The 23590-nt window shown below is 49.9% G+C and overlaps 1 protein-coding gene across 1 annotated transcript in view; it reads right to left on the bottom strand.

Annotated features, from left to right (window-relative positions):
• Positions 1-23254, bottom strand: part of LOC147717797 (zinc finger and BTB domain-containing protein 12-like) — a 71188-nt gene extending 47934 nt beyond the window's left edge. The window contains exon 1 of the mRNA XM_086924580.1: positions 23167-23254. The gene's annotated coding sequence lies outside the window, so the exon portion shown is untranslated. The remainder of the gene's footprint in view (positions 1-23166) is intronic.
• Between the last annotated feature and the right edge of the window lie 336 nt (positions 23255-23590).

The raw sequence follows: 23590 nt of genomic DNA, 5'->3' as shown, positions 1-23590 counted from the left end.
CCACTGCAGGCGTTAGGACCCCTGATGCTATCCTTACTACGAACACTGATACTCTCAGCGTATGTACCCACTGCAGGCGTTAGGACCCCTGATGCTATCCTTACTACGAACACTGATACTCTCAGCTGTATGTACCCACTGCTACCACTGCAGGCGTTAGGACCCCTGATGCGATCCTTACTACGAACACTGATACTCTCAGCTGTATGTACCCACTGCTACCACTGCAGGCGTTAGGACCCCTGATGCGATCCTTACTACGAACACTGATACTCCCAGCTGTATGTACCCACTGCTACCAGGCAGGCGTTTGGACCCCGATGCTATCCTTACTACGAACACTGATACTCTCAGCAGTATGTACCCACTGCTAACACTGAGGGCGTTAGGACCCCCGATGCTATCCTTACTACGAACACTGATACTCTCAGCTGTATGTACCCACTGCTAACACTGCAGGCGTTAGGACCCCGATGCTATCCTTACTACGAACACTGATACTCTCAGCTGTATGTACCCACTGCTAACACTGCAGGCGTTAGGACCCCTGATGCAATCCTTACTACGAACACTGATACTCTCAGCTGTATGTACCCACTGCTAACACTGCAGGAGTTAGGACCCCTGATGCTATCCTTACTACGAACACTGATACTCCCAGCAATATGTACCCACTGCTAACAATGAGGGCGTTAGGACCCCCGATGCTATCCTTACTACGAACACTGATACTCTCAGCTGTATGTAACCACTGCTAACACTGCAGGCGTTAGGACCCCTGATGCGATCCTTACTACGAACACTGATACTCCCAGCAATATGTACCCACTGCTAACACTGCAGGCGTTAGGACCCCTGATGCTATCCTTACTACGAACACTGATACTCCCAGCTGTATGTACCCACTGCTAACACTGCAGCCGTTAGGACCCCGAAGCTACCCTTACTACGAACACTGATACTCCCAGCTGTATGTACCCACTGCTAACAATGCAGGCGTTAGGACCCGATGCTATCCTTACTACGAACACTGATACTCTCAGCTGTATGTACCCACTGCTAACACTGAGGGCGTTAGGACCCCCGATGCTATCCTTACTACGAACACTGATACTCTCAGCTGTATGTAACCACTGCTAACACTGCAGGCGTTAGGACCCCTGATGCGATCCTTACTACGAACACTGATACTCTCAGCTGTATGTACCCACTGCTAACACTGAGGGCGTTAGGACCCCCGATGCTATCCTTACTACGAACACTGATACTCTCAGCTGTATGTACCCACTGCTAACACTGAGGGCGTTAGTACCCGATGCTATCCTTACTACGAACACTGATACTCTCAGCTGTATGTACCCACTGCTAACACTGAGGGCGTTAGGACCCCTGATGCTATCCTTACTACGAACACTGATACTCTCAGCTGTATGTAACCACTGCTAACACTGCAGGCGTTAGGACCCCTGATGCGATCCTTACTACGAACACTGATACTCCCAGCAATATGTACCCACTGCTAACACTGCAGGCGTTAGGACCCCTGATGCTATCCTTACTACGAACACTGATACTCTCAGCGTATGTACCCACTGCTACCACTGCAGGCGTTAGGACCCCGATGCTATCCTTACTACGAACACTGATACTCTCAGCTGTATGTACCCACTGCTAACACTGCAGGCGTTAGGACCCCTGATGCTATCTTTACTACGAACACTGATACTCTCAGCTGTATGTACCCACTGCTAACACTGCAGGCGTTAGGACCCCTGATGCTATCCTTACTACGAACACTGATACTCCCAGCTGTATGTACACACTGCTAACACTGAGGGCGTTAGGACCCCCGATGCTATCCCTACTACGAACACTGATACTCTCAGCTGTATGTACTCACTACTAACACTGCAGGCATTAGGAACTCCGATGCTATCCTTACGGCAAAAACTGATACGCTCTCACCATCAGCTCCATGGCTGCTAACACAGAAATGATTTTGTTTAATATGGAAATAGAAAAAAAGTGCACAAACCATACACCTTGTTTATCTCTCTCCATACTTTTTAGTAATTTCTCTACTTTATTTCATAACATAATCTGCTTACTAATGTTTAATAATTCCAAATTAATCATAATAATTAACTATTGGATTGATGCATCGCACGCTAGCCTAAAAGACTGAATTTAGAGTGCTAATGAGCTCATTACCACTTATTCAGCATATCAAGCACTCAACTCATCATAAAGGTCATACAGCTGACCAGGTGTAGACAATTGTAATATTGCGAATATCAAAACAAAGTTCTCCTTGTGCTTCAATTTATAGAATTAGTGTCAATCCAATAGTAACCACTGAACCAAAATCTTCCCTGTTGATGAATCATATAACCAAAATCATACATTCAAAACAATGTATTATATCAAATTAATATTAAAACATATAACATATTCCATAAAAATATTATTTGTAAGGTTTTGGTTCAGTGGTTACTATTGGACTGACACTAATTCTATAAATTGAAGCATAGAGGGGAACTTTGTTTTGTTGTGTGCAACTTCCTTACCCAGTCCCTTCTGGCCTAACTGGGGTTACTCTCTTACTTTGTAAGATATTGTGAATATCAACACTTCACTGTGCATACGGTCAGACCATTGTCTTATCAAATTTGGTTTCATCAGGCAGATATCTACTGAAAACAAGCATTGGCAAAGCCAAAAGGTTTTTGCAATACTCGAGCTATTGGCCTGGGTAATATGAATGTGCTTTTGCCATGTTGTCTAGCAGCACATCTGCTGTTCAGCATGGCTGAAGTTACTGAAAGCCCAGAATCACAGGATGTTGAGACGACGCCAAGTCTCTTCGCCCCTCCATGTTCAGTTTATTGTCCTGCTCCTCCTAACACAAAAAAGTGATATGACGTTGCCGTCATTGGCCACATCACAGTGCTTTTTTAAGTGACTTTAAGCCATGTTGACTGGACAATATGGCTAAAAGACAGTCACATTGAAAAGGCCAATAAAGCGGGCATTGCCAACATCTATTGGCTTTGCCAGTGCTTGTTCAGTGTTTACAGGGTCTTGCTGAACAAATGTGTAAGTGATAGTGAAGCAAGGATGTGGCGTAATGGCCAGAGCTGCCAACAGGGGAACTAGGGTTGAATATTGGGGCGGCTGAATAATGTGTGATTCTGGGCAAATCACTTATGCTTCCCCCTGCTTATGACAATGAATGTGTCATTATGTAATATAAATGGTGAGCACTGAAAGTGGTCCAATACGATTGGCTTATGTTAGCACTATGGCAACATTGAGGATGGACAAGTGCTCCAATACCATTGGATCGTGCAAAAAAGAAAAAAGCAGCAACAAAGGAGGGAGTGGGGGGACAAGTCAAGCAGGGAAGCAAGAGAGGATGGGGAGATGGGAAGTCAACGACAGAAAAAAAAATGAAGCAGGATCAGCAACAAAAAGGATTGTATTGTTGTGTAATGTAATTCGTGAGCACTTAACGCATTCCAATACCACCGACATGTGTTTGCACTATGGCAAGGCGGACGATGGAGCAAGCGTTCCGAAACAATCAGATAATGCAAACAAAAAAATTAAAATAAAATGTGCTTTTCGTGTTTTAACAACTTTTAAACAAATTAATTCACTAAGTACACATGCATGCATTTAAGTGGAGTTTGTATGTGTACAAAGGAGACGGCCTGAAAACACAAATACTCCGATAAAGTGCTTGAAAAAGAAAAAAAAAGTTCAGCAAACTGGGAGCAGTGTAAGGAGACATGTACTTCGTCCATGCGCTATGGTAGGGCCAAACACAATAGGGCATTTCTCCTGTGTTTGTTGACAAACGGCATCACAGAAAATGAGAGCAACGCTAAAGCTACCAATGGTAGGAGATGGGCGGCCTGCAAGCCCACACATAGAACACAACACATCTTGTTGAGACAGAGCATGAGCTGTCTAACCAAGACTTAAAAATTCATTTGAACTTAAAACTATATGTATATGTACGCAAGTAAACAAGGAAAGGTATCTCTCAACATTAAATTAGATGAAGCTAGTTTTAAGTAGTCATTGGTTATGGCAGAAAAGGAATCTATAATGTAGATAATCATTACTGTTAATTTGCATGCACCTGAAATAAAGAAACGGGTAACTAAAAGGGCGGTCCTGGCACCCTGGTTTATTCATGAGCTAATAGAAGACAAACTACAAATTAAACATCTAGATTCATTGTATTTGCCGTAGAAACTACGACGAACCGAGCAACTCAAATTTAAATTAGGTATGGCAGAATACAACAAGCAGTTACAAACGAAATGGTCCAATTATTCTAATAGTGTATTTAATTCACATAATCCTCAAAAACATTTAAAACGATATACATCTATAGAGAAGGGTTTTTGAAGGCCAGGGAATGTAGGCGCTCAGCTGTGTAACACGACTTGTTGCACTTCCAAAATGTACATCCAAGTCCAGGCCCACATCAGAGTAAATAAACAGTATGTATAGTCTCTACACAATTTGTGCGTAATCAAATCAATGATCCATGAACATATGAAGATAATGTTGCTTTGTCTTTAATTCAATATTTCATTCGACCATTCAGTCTGACGGTCTGCACACTCACAGCACCCGCTTCAGGAAAATAATTCCAACCAGACACGTTTCATACACTGATCGTTACTACTTTAAAGATATAGCCCCGCTGGGTTGGAATTATCACCGGTGGCGTGCCCTGAGGAAGTCGCTGAACTATTTCCAAATACGACGAAACACGTGTCGGCTGGTTTTGTTTTGGTCGAATGAAATACTGAATTAAAGACGAGCTGACGAGCTCTTGGAGACGCCCCTGCGCGCCGGAGAGGCATCAGGGCCTGTGACGGTTACTTGGCGGCCTTCTCATCCACCCCAAACACTGCTCTGCTGACGAGGGAAACTGTCCCGAAACCCGGGCCATCTCTCGGGTCCAGAGAACTTGGGGATAATGAGTAACTACTCGCACCAACTGTGGTGAACTACTTTTTACTAGTCCATCTACTTGCACTACATGTACCAGAGTGCCAAGGGGGCGACCCGGAGGAGAGGCTAGTGGTGTGCGATCCATCTTGGTTGTACTTAAACGGCTCCCGTGAGCCCTGAGCTGACGAGCTCTGTGAGACGCACCTGCGCGCCGGAGAGGCATCAGGGCCTGTGACCGTTACTTGGCTGCCTTCTCAACCACCCCAAACACTGCTCTGCTGACGAGGGAAACTGTCCCGAAACCTGGGCCATGTCTCGGGTCCAGAGAACTTGGGGATAATGAGTAACTACTCGCACCAACTGTGGTGAACTACTTTTTTACTCGTCCATCTACATGCACTACATGTACCAGAGTGCCAAGGGGCGACCCGGAGGAGAGGCTAGTGGTGTGCGATCCATCTTGGTTGTACTTAAACGGCTCCCGTGAGCCCTGAGCTGACGAGCTCTTGGAGACGCACCTGCGCGCCGGAGAGGCATCAGGGCCTGTGACGGTTACTTGGCGGCCTTCTCATCCACCCCAAACACTGCTCTGCTGACGAGGGAAACTGTCCCGAAACCCGGGCCATGTCTCGGGTCCAGAGAACTTGGGGATAATGAGTAACTACTCGCACCAACTGTGGTGAACTACTTTTTACTCGTCCATCTACATGCACTACATGTACCAGAGTGCCAAGGGGCGACCCGGAGGAGAGGCTGGTGGTGTGCGATCCATCTTGGTTGTACTTAAACGGCTCCCGTGAGCCCTGAGCTGACGAGCTCTTGGAGACGCACCTGCGCGCCGGAGAGGCATCAGGGCCTGTGACGGTTACTTGGCGGCCTTCTCATCCACCCCAAACACTGCTCTGCTGACGAGGGAAACTGTCCCGAAACCCGGGCCATGTCTCGGGTCCAGAGAACTTGGGGATAATGAGTAACTACTCGCACCAACTGTGGTGAACTACTTTTTACTCGTCCATCTACATGCACTACATGTACCAGAGTGCCAAGGGGCGACCCGGAGGAGAGGCTAGTGGTGTGCGATCCATCTTGGTTGTACTTAAACGGGACCCGTGAGCCCTGAGCTGACGAGCTCTTGGAGACGCACCTGCGCGCCGGAGAGGCATCAGGGCCTGTGACGGTTACTTGGCGGCCTTCTCATCCAATCCAAACACTGCTCTGCTGACGAGGGAAACTGTCCCGAAACCCGGGCCATGTCTCGGGTCCAGAGAACTTGGGGATAATGAGTAACTACTCGCACCAACTGTGGTGAACTACTTTTTACTCGTCCATCTACATGCAATACATGTACCAGAGTGCCAAGGGGCGACCCGGAAGAGAGGCTAGTGGTGTGCGATCCATCTTGGTTGTACTTAAACGGCTCCCGTGAGCCCTGAGCTGACGAGCTCTTGGAGACGCACCTGCCCGCCGGAGAGGCATCAGGGCCTGTGACGGTTACTTGGCGGCCTTCTCATCCACCCCAAAGACTGCTCTGCTGACGAGGGAAACTGTTTCGAAACCCGGGCCATGTCTCGGGTCCAGAGAACTTGGGGATAATGAGTTACTACTCGCACCAACTGTGGTGAACTACTTTTTACTCGTCCATCTACATGCACTACATGAACCAGAGTGTCAAGGGGCGACCCGGAAGAGAGGCTAGTGGTGTGCGATCCATCTTGGTTGTACTTAAACGGCTCCCGTGAGCCCTGAGCTGACGAGCTCTTGGAGACGCACCTGCGCGCCGGAGAGGCATCAGGGCCTGTGACGGTTACTTGGCGGCCTTCTCATCCACCCCAAACACTGCTCTGCTGACGAGGGAAACTGTCCCGAAACCCGGGCCATGTCTCGGTTCCAGAGAACTCGGGGATAATGAGCACTCGCACCAACTGTGGTTAACTACTTTTTACTCGTCCATCTACATGCACTACATGTACCAGAGTGCCAAGGGGCGACCCGGAGTAGAGGCTAGTGGTGTGCGATCCATCTTGGTTGTACTTAAACGGCTCCCGTGAGCCCTGAGCTGACGAGCTCTTGGAGACGCACCTGCGCGCCGGAGAGGCATCAGGGCCTGTGACGGTTACTTGGCGGCCTTCTCATCCACCCCAAACATTGCTCTGCTGACGAGGTGTTGAAATCTAGTTTGCAGAGTCAACATTATCGGCGCCATCTTGTCCCTTTTTTGGCCCATTCGTGCGCGTAAGCGGCAGCCATTTTGAATACCATGGCCTCACTGCCCACTGCCGATAGCCAGCGCGTCTCTCTCTCTCGCTCTCCTAACCTCGCAGGCATACCCCGCACGCTGACAGCCCCCGCTCTCAAATGCTTGGGCCATAAACCCCTCTTCAGCGCAACCCTGCCTCGGAACCCCATCCTGTTCCCAGCTCGACACCTCCCTACATCCCTTTCATGATTCCGTATCCCTTTGATAAAACCCCCTTTCCTCTGTACCCGATTGTCTTGCTCGTTCCCAGGCTGCCACCTGGCCCTGCAGATGCTGTTTATTGCCCCCATACAGTAGGAAGCTCCCCCATCAAAGGATCCACAACTGATCAAAGCCCCCACCCCATGAGATCCGATCAACCACATGCCTTCCGGGAATCGGCGGAATGCCCAGCTGCGTGACAATCATCACCTGTTGTGACCGGGGTGGGGACTTCAACTGTAAATGTGTGTGGGAACGGGCTTGAAGCGGGGATTCCGAGGATGTCTTTCCGTACTTCAAAGTGTTTTTCAAGAATGTGCCACATGCAATAAACTGTAAAAAAGACCATAAACCTGTGTATAAGAGGCCAGGCCTCCGAGATGCGGTTAGAGCACCTCGAGAAGATACCATGTTGTCTGAGTTGACGTGTTCTGCTTCGTCTGAATAAACCTCTGTTTCCTGCCTTGCAGTCTCCAGCGCCTGCCTCTTTGCTTGATAGATTGAGTGGTATTAGAGGCAGTTAGCGCCGGGCAATACTGAAAAAGGTTTTTGTTCGACATCGGCCCTACCTTTTTCCACAACTGGCGTCCCAAACGTGGGGCCCATCAGTGACTCGTGGATCCAGTGGGAGAGGTCCTGACGACAGAGTGAACGACTGCAACGATCGGGAGAGCTCCTGTCCGATAGGACCCTCGTCTGACATGCGATCATCCGAACTTCACTGGTTCCGAACAAACCTCTCTCGAGTGATCTACGGTCCTGACTGGGAACCATCAGGAGTGCTGCGACAGTCACGGAGAATAGAGGACGATCGGGCGCTGGATTCGGAAGACAAGAAACTGTCCATGCTGTCCGGGTAAGGTCGTGTAACACGACAAAATTGCGAAATGATTGTTTGATTGTTTGGAAAATACTAGTATTACTCTTTGAATCGTTGGTTCTTTTTGGAGATTCGCTGTCTGCAAACGGAGAAGAATAGATTCTCTCTTCCTTTGCAGGTAGTGAAGGGTAGGTAACGCAGACTTTTGTCCCCGTTGTAACCCGTCGTGCCTATCTTTCTCCCCCACTGATTGATTGTTTGCCCGAACATTGTTGTTCGCGGATTGTTCTCTGGAGATTCTCTGTCTGCAAACGGAGAAGAACAGGTTCTCTCTTTGCAGGTAGTGAAAGAGTAGGTAACGCAGACTTTTGTCCCCGTTGTAACCCGTCGTGCCTATTTATTCTCCCCACTGATTGTTTGATTGACCGAACATTGACTGTTCGATATTGGTTCTTTTGAGGTATTCTCTGCTTGCAAATAACGAAGAATAGAAATATTCTGTCTTGTCTTTACAAGCAGTGATAAGATAGGTAGTGCAGACTTTTGTCCCCGTTGTAATCCGTCATGCCTATCTTCTCCCCACTGATTGGTAGTTGGTTCAGCCCGGACCGCTTATTAGAGATGAACCATCCGGCTCCACTGGAAGGCACCCCTAATAAGGACATGTTCATGAAGCATGGATTAATCGCCATAGCCTATAGTAAATTATGGCATAAATATACAAAAAAGGATCAGAAAAGTCAGTGGCCACTGATAGGATCCTTTGATGAGGATAAGATAAGCGCGCTAGAAACAGCCCTTTGTAACAACAAGACAACGCCCACTATGCTTGATAGTCTTGGCATGTGGCGCAAAGAAACAGAACAACGTAAAAAGAGAAATGAAATTAGGTTAGAGAAAGAGCTACAAAAGGCAGCCCACCTAGCTGCTAGGAAATTAGAAGAAGAGATTAAGGAGAGAGAGGAAGCCAGACTGAAGCGAGAGTCAGAGACATCAAGTCAGTGTCCGGTTAGAACACCCTCTACGCTCTACCCTGAATTACCCTCAAAACAGCGAACCAACGATGATCTTTTGTTAGGTCCTCCGATCATCTACATGCCCCCCCCATATGCCCCTTCCCAACCTTTAGCACAGCACCCGTCGCCCCCAAGCACCAGCGAGAGTAGTACCAGAGCTTCGGTCCCCATGGCCTCCGCGCCGGCCGAACCTCTTGTACTAGATACAGCACAAGCGATAATGTTAGATGACCCTGAGGCCCGAAAGACAGATTCCACAAGAACGAACAGGTTGAGCAAAGATGAGCGAGCAGGGATTGACAAGATAGTAAGGACACTGGTAGAAAGAAAGGAGAGTGAGGAGCACATCACGGATATGTTCAACTCATATGCTGGGAGCCACAGACGGCACTTTGTCGTACGATTATGTTACCATGCCCTAAATGCTTATGATGACCGATATCGAGACAAAGGTCCAGAGAGCCTAACGACTCTGTATAGAAAGGTCGATATCGGGGATGAGGGCGAGTGTGACGTGACGGACCTCCTTATGCGTACGCTTGAGGTTTTCTGCCACCTCACTGAACAAGAGTCAGAAGCTAAACCTACGACACCTGTAGCGACCGAACCACGAACTGAACAAGCTAGCACCATGATGCCAATAAGAGAGGCTGCCCCTACTGGGTTCCCCCACGAGGTCTGGGAACACACGCTGATGTTAACCACCAAAATGCAAGAGGGAGGGTAGTGTACAACTGGGTCTACCAGCCATGGGATCGGCAAGATATTCTGACGTTCCGGAAATCTCTGCCCGATTTACGTAAAAACCCCACTGCCTTCTATACCGAACTAGGTACAGCCTTAGGTTCAACGATTATGAACCTAGCCGACATTGATTTGTTTTTCGGGTTATGTCTGGCAGCTGATATGTGGAAGCAAATCCGGAAAGTCGACCACCTTGAGCTGTTTGGACATACCTGGTCACAACTCGATGGCATAGATAGACAACGAGAACCTGGACAGAAGCCTTTGAAACCCATTTTAGAACTCCCAGACAAAATTGTGCAGAAACTAAAAACCCTGATCCCAGAAAAGAAAGTGGACTGGTCGATAGTAACGGCCTGTCGTCAGAAACCCCAGGAAGACGTATCGGAATACTTCTCCCGGTTTGAAACGGTGTTCTCCGATTACAGCGGCCAGGACATGACCACTGCAACCGGACACCATCTGTTTGTCCAGAACTACGTCAAAGGTCTGTCGCAGGAGGTCTCTCAGAAACTGCAGGCCAGCGAGAGTAGTTGGGCAGCCTCCAAACCCGCGGCTATCCTCCAGATGGCCCAATATTATGAGCACCAGAAAAATTAAAACGATAGAGCGACAGAGAAAAAGAAGAAAGACTTGAAGGAGAGGGTGATGATTGCGCAGTTGCAAGGGGTGACTGTAGGTCGAGAGCAGTACAAAGGGAATCACCAGACGAATGCCCCTAGGAATCCACCCCCTAAAGACCGTACTCCGACACCCCATGTTGGACGTAGAGACATTAGCGAGGACCAGTGTGCTTTCTGCAAGGGATTCGGCCATTGGAAATCCCAGTGTCCGGTTCTGTTAGAGATGAACAGGAATAGGGACCCCAAAGACGTAGCGGGTGGACCGAGAAATAGAGGACAGCAACGGGGTCCAAGAATGATACGAATAACGACAGACCAAGCAGACCGAATACATTTGACCGTCCCCGACAGAACCAGTACCAACAGTCCGACTGCGACGATGCCCGCGACTTCGCATAGGACTGCCTAGGGAAAGGGAGGGATCCAGTCGAGCTCTATGTTAACCAGCAAGGTCCTTATGTCACCGCTAAGATCCTGGGTACGAAGTTTCCATTTTTGGTAGACACTGGCACGACACGTAGTGCGTTATCTAAACGACTGATTCCAAGGGCACCCATGTCTGGCTCACTTGTAACATCGATAGGTTTCGATGGAAAGCCCTCCACTAACCCTTTTTCCACACTGATCTCCTTTGACCTAGAGAACAACACCACTGACACGACGTTTTTGCTCTCCTCCAACACCCCTGACGCCATTATGGGACTTGACTTGCTGAAACATTTCCGAGCTACTATTAGATGTTCACAAGATGGAGTTTGAGTCTTTCTGTACGACAACCCAGCTCTGCTCAGACATTGCCCTTCCCGACGCATGTTTTCCATCACTGACACTGACTTGTCCCTACTTGACGCTTTGCCTCCGTATCTGTGGGCTAAGACTGATTCGGACGTAGGACGCATGATGATTGACCCAGTGCACATAACGGTTCGACAGGACGCAATACTGCCGAAACTTCCATAATATCGGATATCACCCGAGAGCGAGAAGGCATTGGTGAAGATTATTCAGTCCCTGATAGACGCAGGAGTGGTAGAGGAAGTGGTTAGCAATGTTTGCAACAGCCCTATCTTACCCATCATAAAGAAACAAGGAGAGGGAGATGAGAAAGCGTACCGCTTCATCATCGACCTTCGAGAGGTCAATAAAGTAGTTGTACCTCAGTACCCCGTGGTCTCGGACATCACCACTATCCTGACTTTGATTCCTTCTACGGCCACCACCTTCACTGTCATTGACCTCAAAAATGCTTTCTTCTCTATCCCCATCCATCCAGACAGCCGATACCTCTTTGGCTTCACCCTAAAAGCCCGCTCATATAGATTCTGTCGAGCACCCCAAGGCTACACAGAAAGCCCCATCATCTACAGTCAGGCCCTCAAGAGACAACTGGACGAAGTCCAGTTACCCGATGGAGTGGTGTTGATACAATACGTCGATGACATCCTTTTGGCGGCCGATACCACTCCACTTGCAGTCACAGCCACCATCCAACTCCTGCACTTCCTTGCGGAAAATGGCCACAAGGTCTCCAAAAAGAAGCTGCAATTCTGCCAACCCCAGGTCACTTACCTAGGCCACCTCCTGTCCAAAGACGGAAGGAAACTTACTCCTGACCGAATCCAAACCATTCTAGAGACCTCTGTCCCTAAGACTCAGAAACAAGTTTGCTCCCTACTAGGCCTCACTTCCTTCTGCCGACAATGGTTACCGAATTTCAGCCTCATCGTGAAACCGCTGCTTTCTCTGCTGGCCAAAGATGTTCCCTTCCCACTCCCTTGGACCCCTGAATGCCAATCCTCCTTCATAGAACTACGAGATGCCCTTTGTTCAGCCCCTGTTCTAGGAACCCCTGATTACACGAAGCCCTTCTCCCTCTACACTCACGAAAGGGAGGGATGTGCTTTGTCTGTCTTGACCCAGTCCATTGGCCCAAAGCAACGACCATGCGCTTACTTCTCTGCCACTCTTGACCCAGTAGCCAGAGCCTTGCCTGCCTGCCTTCGAGCTGTAGCTGCCGCGCTATCTCTATCAGACAGAGTGAGGGGATAGTGCTCTCGAATTCCCTCACGGTGTTAGTACCCCATGCGGTTGACACCCTCCTGAACCAAACTAAGACGCAACACCTGACGAGTGCACGACTGACTGGATACGAATTGACTCTGCTTGCACCCCACATCACTCTGAAAAGATGCACCACACTGAACCCGGCAGCTTTGTTGCCCCTACCAGAGAACGATCCCAATGTGTCCCCTGTACATGACTGTGTGACCCTCACGGACGAACAGACCTGGAGTAGGGTTGACCTCAGAGACACAGCTTTTCCTGACCCTGACGGCGAGCTGTGGGTGGACGGCTCTTGCATCAAACTCCCCGATGGCACCACCTCAGCTGCTTACGCAGTCACCACAGCCCGAACTGCAGTAGAGACAGCCCGCATCACACAAAGATCTGCACAGGCAGCAGAACTGATTGCCCTCACACGAGCATGTATCCTGGCAGCAGGAACCACAGCAAACATTTACACCGACAGCCAGTATGCCTTCGGGGTGGTTCACCATTTTGGGCTCCTTTGGAAGGAGAGGGGATTCTTGACCTCACATGGCACCCCCATCTTGCACGGAGATCTAGTCTCCACCCTAACTGAAGAAGTCCTTCTTCCCAAACAACTTGCAGTAATAAAATGCCAAGCACACAGAAAGGTGACTGACATCATTGGACAGGGGAATGCACTAGCCGACACGACTGCCCGAACCACAGCTGAGAATAGGACGACAACACGCATGTACGTGACCAGGTCACAAGCCTAGAAATGGACAGACGCTAAGGAAACTATTAGGGACATCCAAATGGCCAGCTCACAACACGAATTGACTGAATGGACACGGGTGGGACTAAAAGACGATGAAGGCTGCTGGCGAACAAAAGACACGAACAAATGGTTGCTACCTGACTCATACCTGATTCCCATACTGACTATGGCACACTTCCCTGCACACATAGGATCAGCCCCTATGATCGAACTTGTCTCCAGAGTTTGGCAAAACGACAAAATCACAGACTCCGCCAAACGTCTGGTCCAACAATGCTTGATATGTTTGCAACATAACCCTGGGAAAGGAACTGTAGTACCCCGGGGAGGGTTTGGGGTTCCCAATCACCCGTTTGAAGTCCTGCAGATGGACTACATCCAGCTGGAAAGATGCCGAGGCCTGAAGTACGTACTTGTTGTGGTGTGCGCATTTAGCAAGTGGGTGGAAGCCTATCCAACCCGCGACAACACTGCTATGGCCACTGCAAAGGTACTACTAAAGGAATTCTTCCCTCGTTACAGCCTTTGCCGAATTTTATGGAGCGACAATGGCCCGCACTTCGTAGCCGAAGTTATCCAACTCATCTTGAAGGGGTTGGGTGTAAAACAGAAGTTCCATGCAGTCTTCCACCCCCAATCTGCGGGACTAGTTGAACGACACAATGCCACTCTGAAACTAAAACTGGCTAAGATAGTGGCTACTACAGGACTAAAATGGCCAGACGCACTCCCACTGGCATTGCTATCGATGCGTTCAACCCCCACCAAACACCACTTGACACCATACGAGGTCGTTTTTGGCCGGCCCATGAGCGTTTGGTCTGCACCAAAACCGACTTCCATTCATGGCGTCCCAGACGTCCTAATGTCTGATTACTTGTACCAGTTGACTAAAACACTGTCTGTTATCCACCAACAGGTGCTGCATGCCATTCCTGACGCTTCCAGGGGTCCCGGACACAACCTGCGACCCGGGGATTTCGTCCTGATCCGGAATTTCCAGCGTGCCAAGAGTCTGGAACCCCGGTGGACGGGCCCCTGGCAAGTCCTACTCACCACCCGAACAGCTCTTCGAGTGGAGGGTAAAAGGAACTGGGTGCATGCGCACCACACTAAGAAAATCTCCCCGACTCTGACGACGACCGAAGACGTGACCACCCAGGAAGAGCTCCTGAACAAAGACCGGCCATCCTTGAACTGTTATCCTGATACAGAGACACTCGAGTTAGCAAAATATTCCGATGCTACTGTGCCGTCCAGAGAAGGGTATAACTTGCGACGAAAGGAGGGAGTTTCGGCTAAGCAGACCATTGACTAAGTCGTAAATCTCAGAGCGGCGGCCTAACACTACTAAGGCTGTCAGGAGAGAAGCCAGACGAAGTTTGTGGTTCTGCCCGCTACCGAGCTCCCTTGAAGATGATGGAAGCGCCCGATAAGAAGATGCTGGAAGCTCCCGGCACGAAGATGATGGAAGCAACCGGATATCCGAAGATCCGCTACAGAAATCCAAAGACTGACAAAATCCACAGTTCAAAGACTATTGCACTTTTTATTGCCCTCCTCTTTTGCCTCCTCCTCATGACCACCCTCTGGATTGTGAAAGAGAACGCACCAGCTCATGAGACATTCCTGACCACTGCACAGCCTACCACCATGAAGGAACATTATCTGATTTCTCTTTCACCCCAACTCCGAGAAAGATGTAAGGAGTTTTGGAACAACTCCTTCGTGCAACTGCTGCACCAACACAATCTTGCTACCAATGCCACCAACTGCTGGATCTGTGGGTTGCTACCCCACGCCACTGGACATTCAATACCCTTCATCCCTTCACCCTTCTCAATTCACGGCTCCTGCCTTGCTTGGCTGATCCTCTTGCAAGAGAGCTATAGGGATAATGCCACCTCCAGCAAAACTATGACACATTTCTTTCATGAGGTCTGGCAGAACAAAACGAAGAAAGCTGCTACACACTTCTGCCCACAGACCTCCAACGACTCTATCCACATGGACATCCCTGTCAAAGAACGAACTGAAATGCAGGTGTTTAACAATCCGACCAGACCCACCTTCTCCTACCTCCGGAAACAAACAGCTGCCACCCTGACTGTGGCCCTATCCGTCATCAATGTCACAGGCCTTATGTGCATCGAAGGGCTTTGGACACAGCTGGTAGGCCGCAGCGCTTGCCACATCACCAGAACTTTGGACTCCACCGATCCACCCTCTTTTGTCTCCTCTCCGAACATGTACTTTGTTTGTGGTACAAAGGCCTACACCTGGCTCCCCAAAGGCTGGGGGGGCCCCTGTTTTATCTCCTTCAGCCTTCCTCCGACCTATGTGGCTCCAGCGAATCACCACAGACAAAAACGAGCCAAGGACATTGAACAAGCCGACTCCACCGGAGCACAGTTCCTTGATGCAATGAATGGACTTGTTCCACTCTGGGGCCCGATGGCAAACAGCCGTGCCATCCGACATTTGACCCAGGCAGTTGAAACAACGATGAACCTTACAGCGGGCATCCTCACGAACAATACTGCCGAGCTTCAAGCGGTCCGCCTGGTGGTTCTCCAGAACCGCCTTGTTCTAGATGTGGTTCTAGCGGATCGTGGAGGAGCATGCCGCATCATTGGGTCCAGCTGCTGCACATATATACCGGACAATTCACCCTCAGTGTACAAAGCCATCGAACATCTCCACAGACTTTCCTCAGAAGTTCACCAGGAGCAAGAAGAATGGTCGCGTGGTGGATGGTTCTGGAGTACTGTTAAGAACTGGGGATGGAGATTGTTTACGATTATCCTGATTCCTATTGTTGTAATATGTGGGTTCTGCTTAGGAATCCAATGCCTGCCGCCTCTGTGTTCACTATGTGCGAATTGTATCTGCCCTAAGACTGTGGACTTCGAAAAGGAACGCATGAGAGCATTGTACGATGTTGAGGTTAGGAATTTGATGAAGATAGACATCGATTAGACAAGTTGGCTAGATATGTTGAAAAGGGAGGACTGTTGAAATCTAGTTTGCAGCGTCAACATTATCGGCGCCATCTTGTCCCTTTTTAGGCCCATTCGTGCGCGTAAGCGGCAGCCATTTTGAATGCCATGGCCTCACTGCCCACTGCCGATAGCCAGCGCGCCTCTCTCTCTCGCTCTCCTAACCTCGCAGGCAACCCCCGCACGCTGACAGCCCCCGCTCTCACATGCTTGGGCCATAAACCCCTCTTCAGCGCAACCCTGCCTCGGAACCCCATCCTGTTCCCAGCTCGACACCTCCCTCCATCCCTTTCATGATCCCGTATCCGTTTGATAAAACCCCCTTTCCTCTGTACCCGATTGTCCTGCTCGTTCCCAGGCTGCCACCTGGCCCTGCAGATGCTGTTTATTGCCCCCATACAGTAGGAAGCTCCCCCATCAAAGGATCCACAACTGATCAAAGCCCCCACCCCATGAGATCCGATCAACCACATGCATTCCAGGAATCGGCGGAATGCCCAGCTGCGTGACAATCATCACCTGTTGTGACCGGGGTGGGGACTTCAACTGTAAATGTGTGTGGGAACGGGCTTGAAGCGGGGATTCCGAGGATGTCTTTCCGTACTTCAAATTGTTTGCAAGAATGTGCCACATGCAATAAACTGTACTAAAGACCATAAACCTGTGTATAAGAGGCCAGGCCTCAGAGATGCGGTTAGAGCACCTCGAGAAGACACCCTGTTGTCTGAGTTGACGTGTTCTGCTCCGTCGGAATAAACCTCTGTTTCCTGCCTTCCAGTCTCCAGCGCCTGCCTCTTTGCTTGATAGATTGAGTGGTATTAGAGGCGGTTAGCGCCGGGCAATATTGAAAAAGGTTTTTGTTCGACATCGGCCCTACCTTTTTCCACAGAGGGAAACTGTCCCGAAACCCGGGCCATGTCTATGGTCCAGAGAACTTGGGGATAATGAGTAACTAATCGCACCAACTGTGGTGAACTACTTTTTACTGGTCCATCTACATGCACTACATGTACCAGAGTGCCAAGGGGCGACCCGGAGGAGAGGCTAGTGGTGTGCGATCCATCTTGGTTGTACTTAATCGGCTCCCGTGAGCCCTGAGCTGACGAGCTCTTGGAGACGCACCTGCGCGCCGGAGAGGCATCATGGCCTGTGACGGTTACTTGGCGGCCTTCTCATCCACCCCAAAACACTGCTCTGCTGACGAGCGAAACTATCCCGAAACCCGGGCCATGTCTCGGTCCAGAGAACTTGGGGATAATGAGTAACTACTCGCACCAACTGTGGTGAACTACTTTTTACTCGTCCATCTACATGCACTACGTGTACCAGAGTGCCAAGGGGCGACCCGGAGGAGAGGCTAGTGGTGTGCGATCCATCTTGGTTGTACTGAATTAAAGACAAAGGAACATTATCTTCATATGTTCATGGATCATTGATTTGATTGTGCACAAATTGTGTAGAGTTTATACATACTGTTTATTTACTCTGATGTGCGCCTGGACTTGGACGAACATTTAAAAGTATGCCTGAGCACTCTAATACTGACAGAACCAGTCAAAGCTTAAAACCTTTGTATACACATTGCGATAAAATAAAAACTATCTTCATTGCCAATATAAACGTAATTAAAGAAAGTATTGTGAATAGTCAAATAAGTGTAGCTTCCCCTCATACTGCAAATCAAAATCTGGTTAAATTGAGTTTAAACCTAAGGAGATATTGCAGCTTTCATTAACCAACATTAAATCTGGATCTCTCTGGAGCTGTGGTCACAGGACGTAATGAAATGGATGACGTCCAATATTATGGAGCCACTGGTTTCAACTTTGAAATCCTCTCTCACTCTGAATGAAGCACCTGGAAGCCTTGAAATAGCTATTGTTATCCTTTGTTTGAAGACAACTGGTGATGACCCCTTCATACTGAAAAATGATCATCCAATTTCTACACTGCTTTATTGTGCAAAAATATTAGAATGGGATGTTTCCCAAGAGACAAGTAAATTCCCGCACAACTCAAAATACTGACTGTACAACTATGCAGAGGGTTCTCAAATTCTGTTCCGTATGGACAGTTGCAATGCATCCCAAAACATGTTCCAATACAGAATGTGTTTAATCCTTGGCTGGATGAGGAACAATAACTTACAACTGATTGCCGAGAAGACTGGAATAGTTGTTATGAATAACAAGCATTAGAAATGCAATAGGTCTCGCAGCATTAGAGTTAGTGCTTTTAGAATTGTTTATGGGTTTTTTTGTAAATCTTTAGCATGAGGTTGAGGGTGAGTGAGGGTGAGGGGTTGAGGGTGAGTGAGGGTGAGGCTGAGGGGTTGAGGGTGAGGGTGAGTGAGGGGTTGAGGGTGAGGGGTTGAGGGTGAGTGAGGGTGAGGGGTTGAGGGTGGGTGAGGGGTTGAGGGTGAGGGGTTGAGGGTGAGGGTGAGTGAGGGTGAGGGTGGGTGAGGGTGAGTGAGGGTGGGTGAGTGTGAGTGAGGGTGAGTGGGGGTGAGTGTGGGTGAGTGTGGGTGAGGGTGAGGGATTGAGGGTGAGGGGTTGAGGGTGAGTGAGGGTGAGGGGTTGAGGGTGAGTGGGGGTTGAGGGTGAGTGAGGGTGAGGGAGGGTGAGGGGTTGAGGTTGAGGGGTTGAGGGTGAGTGGGGGTGAGTGAGGGTGAGGGGTTGAGGGTGAGTGAGGGTGAAGGTGAGTGAGGGTGAGTGAGGGTGGGTGAGGGTGAGTGAGGGTGAGGCTGAGGGGTTGAGGGTGAGGGTGAGTGAGGGTGAGTGAGGGGTTGAGGGTGAGGGGTTGAGGGTGAGTGAGGGTGAGGGGTTGAGGGTGGGTGAGGGGTTGAGGGTGAGTGAGGGTGAGGGGTTGAGGGTGAGTGAGGGTGAGGGTGAGTGAGGGTGAGTGAGGGTGAGGGTGAGTGAGGGTGAGTGAGGGTGAGGGTGAGTGAGGGTGAGTGAGTGTGAGTGAGGGTGAGTGGGGGTGAGTGTGGGTGAGTGTGGGTGAGTGATTGAGGGTGAGGGGTTGAGGGTGAGTGAGGGTGAGGGGTTGAGGGTGAGTGAGGGTGAGGGAGGGTGAGGGGTTGAGGGTGGGATTATACAGTCAGTCCCTCGGTCACAAGACCTGCCAGGAGGGCTGTGCTGTGGTAGGTTTATCCTGGACGTGCTGTGCTGCCCTGCCCTGCCCTGCCCCCGGCTGCAAGGGTGCTCCAATGCTGGCCACGCACTTCTCTGTAACGGGTGTCATGTGAGCAGGCGTCATCTGACACGGCCTAGCAACCGCGCGAGCCCAGCGTGGAGACCGCAAACACCAGAGCCTGCTATCGGCGCAGGAGCAACTCGCTGCAAGGGCGCCTCGCCCTGCACCACCTCTGGGATACACGGCGACCCTGCACTGAAAGGAAGAAATGGATCTTAGGCAGCTCAGCGAGCTTCACTCTGATTGCACTGAACAAAGAAGCGTGCATTTTCCCTATTTAACCAACATGCCAGAGGCTTCTGCTCACACTACTGCCGAGTAAGGCTAGGAGCAGGGTTTAACACAGTTACATCAGAAAAATCTTCGGGTGACGCATTACCAGCTCGTTCAAATATATATAACATTAAAGCAGTGACTTCTCAAGACACGTGACACAGAACCACAGAGCGTACCCGAGGCGAAAACATGGGAGCTGTACACAAAACCTCTCCCAATAATTGTAATGAAAATAAAAAAAATCAATAAAAAAAAAAAACAGTAAGTACAATAACTGTTGCTATTTTTCTAAAGTATTGGAATGGCGAGTAACCTTGTCATCCGCAAATAAAACAGCAAATGTTGTTTTAATTATTTTATTTTCCGGTCTTTCCAAGTCTGTGTAAGAGGAATGGCGGTGTAAGGAAACTCGTGCAACCGTGGCGATCACCAACTCAGCCTGAATCTAGGTGCACTGGGAAAACTGTGAGTAAATGGGTGAACTGTTAAGAAATACAGCGATGCAATGTTAAGGGGAACTGCGAGGCAAGGCGGAGGTAGAGCTTGTATCTTTACTGAGGACTATTCCCGTTTGTGACATTTCATCGCGAGGTGAAAAAGACAGCTGGTGTCAACAAATTAACTTTTGTCAACTATAAAACAAGCCTTTCACCGTAACACGGCGGGCAGGGGAGGGGGCGGAGAGGGAGAGGAGAAATGCGACACGGAGGGAGGGGGAGGGGGAGGGGGCGGAGCGGGGAGGGGGCGGAGAGGGGAGAGGTGCGACACGACGGAAGGAAGAGAGGGGAGGGGGAGGAGAAAGAGAAATGCGACACGGCGGGAGGGGGCCTAAAGTATTGGAATGGCGAGTAACCTTGTCATCCGCAAATAAAACAGCAAATGTTGTTTTAATTATTTTATTTTTCGGTCTTTCCAAGTCTGTGTAAGAGGAATGGCGGTGTAAGGAAACTCGTGCAACCGTGGCGATCACCAACTCAGCCTGAATCTAGGTGCACTGGGAAAACTGTGAGTAAATGGGTGAACTGTTAAGAAATACAGCGATGCAATGGCGGGGGAGGGCGGGTTTGGAATGACGAGCTCGCGAGGCGGTGTTGGCGGGGAGGGGGCGGAGCGGGGGAGAGGGTGTGTGTGAAACGAGACGGAGGGGAGAGAGGGGAGGGGGAGGAGAAAGAGAAATGCGACACGGCGGGAGGGGGCGGAGCGGGGGAGAGGGTGTGTGTGTGTTGTTAGGAGACGGACGTGCACGCGCACGCGCTTTTAAGGTCAATGCGCATGCGCATAAGCTCAATGCGCATGCGCATTGACCTTAAAAGTCACGGGCACTGCAAGGAATCGCCACGATTCCTTGCAAGTTAGATAAAGAGTCGATGAGCCCCTATAGTCTCGCTTGCTCGATGCGCATGCGCATCGACAGGCGAGACCTAAAAACCTTAAACAATGGACCCAACATTAGTTGCCAAGGGAAATGGGGCCATTACATACTGCTAAAAGTTTGGAACTACTGACTGATCAGTAGCAGTCAATGAAACCTAACATTAACTTGGTAGCATCACACTGCTTTCCTTTTTACGGACTACCGGGAAATTACTCCCTTACCTTTCGAGTGAAGCAATTAAAACCATATGGCACCTATAATCAATCGGGTCCTGACTGGATTACGCAAATGCCATTTACTTGAGACTTCACAAAGGAGATTTAATTAGTTTCAAAGCAGCACAGCATTCAGCGGCTAGACTGATTTTGAAAGCAGCTATGAGCATTCATGCACCTGCTCTTTTTAAACAACTACATTGGCTGCCAATAAAGCAAAGAGACAATTCAAAATATGTTGCTTGGTCCCCAAGGCCATTCATGGATTGGCCCCGCCAATTCATAACCAAGTGGCCTTTGTGGGTATGTGCCTTCATAGGCTCGCAGATCCTCTGCAGCACATTTTACTACCAGTTTCTAGACACAGAAAACAGAGGAGCTCTTGAGATATTTAGGGGCAGATTTATGTTAACTGGCGCATCCCCAGGGATGCGCCAGTTAACATGCGCTACAGTGCGCCACAGCTCCGCCAGCCATGGTGCGCCGCATTTATAATGCGGCGCACCATGGTGCAAAAACGGCACAGATGCGTCACGTGGCGCATTGCTGGAGTTGCGTCGCAAGCGCGACGCAGCTCCAGCAAGGCTCGGCGGTGCCCCATTTTAACAATGCTGCGTCAAGACCTACGCCTGCTTCAAGCAGGCGCAGGCTTTTGACGCAGCATTGGCTTAAAAGTGACTGAGTGAAATCTCATAGATTTCACTCAGCCACTTTTGCGAGGCGCACCTGCCCCGGAACGCCCACCCTGCGCCGGAACGCCCACAAGCGGCGCAGGGCTTTACAACGTGACGCATCTGCCTAGATGCGTCACGTTGTAAATCGTTCGTAGGGATGCGCCACGTTTACGCCGCCTTGCGTGACGCAACAGCGGCGTAAACGTGGCGCAAGGGCCTCATAAATCTGCCCCTTAGTTTTGACTCCGATGAAGTGGAACTCTCAACTACATCTTCGTCCATAACTTGATCTTTATTCCTTTACATCATTAAAAAAAACATGGCTATTCAAACAAGGTGTTTTTATGCTGGGTAGGCTGACCGCTCTTCTCTTAATTGGACTTTCAATTCCCTCGGTATTTACCCACGTTTGTTTAGCGCCATGAAACATTTGGTGTACGTGCTGTCTTCTAAATAAATATAACAGAACACAGTGCACAAAGAGAACCGCACTCCCCGAACAGGGGTGGAGGAATAAAGGGGTGGAGGGTGTGGTCAAACATTTACACCTTATAAAGTCATGGGGAGGGCGGCGGAAGGTGGGAGTGCCCACCTCCCACTGCCCTGCATTTGAAGGGGGTACTTCTGAACCACCGCAGCTGTTTCAACGGCACGGGAAGCTGTTCGGGCAGAATACAATGGTCTCTTGCATGTGGAGGTTAATAAAATGGGGGGGTCAAAGGTCCTCCTCGTTAGACATGAGCTACACACCAAGTAACAGTTGTAACTAACTGAAGTGCACCCAGAATAGGATCTGGTAAACTACAAATCCCAGAATGCATCCCACTGACTATAAAACTGACGCTACAGGGGTTGTGGCACCTGATCTATGTCCACCTGGTAGCAGCGATGAAAAGATGCCCCCTGCCCGGGCAAACCCATCACCCGGCCGCACGCAGTAAGTGCATGTATTTTAAAATAAAAAATAAAAAGCATGAGCGTGACTCACGTGCTGCGCCCCGCACGCGCCGCAGCAGTAGCACGCACTCGTCCCTCCGCTCTCCTGGCCGGGCTTGGGAAGAACGTATTCGGTGTATCCGCTCAGTCCTGGCGCCCGCCAACTGCGCATGTGCAGCCCGCACGCCTGCGCAGAGGGACACTCTGGAGCGCTGCCAGCGGTCTAGTCCCGAGCTCCGCGCCTGGAGGGAGGCGCAGCAGCGCATCCGAGGGCAGGCGTCAGACCTCAGCCTCTGGAGGGGGGCCCTGACCCGAGGGCAGGCCTCAGACCTCAGCCTTTGGACGGGGGCCCTGACCCGAGGGCAGGCTTCAGACCTCGGCCCGAGAGGGAGGCTCTGACCAGAGGGCAAGCTTCAGGCGTCTGGAGGGAGGCGCATCTCCGCGACCCGAGGGCAGGCTGCAGACCTCGGCCTCTG

The sequence above is a fragment of the Lissotriton vulgaris genome, chromosome 5, assembly GCF_964263255.1.
Source record: "Lissotriton vulgaris chromosome 5, aLisVul1.2, whole genome shotgun sequence".
NCBI lineage: Eukaryota > Metazoa > Chordata > Amphibia > Caudata > Salamandridae > Lissotriton > Lissotriton vulgaris.
The sequence above is the reverse complement of the archived record's forward strand: the minus strand, read 5'-3'. Positions and strand labels throughout refer to the sequence as shown.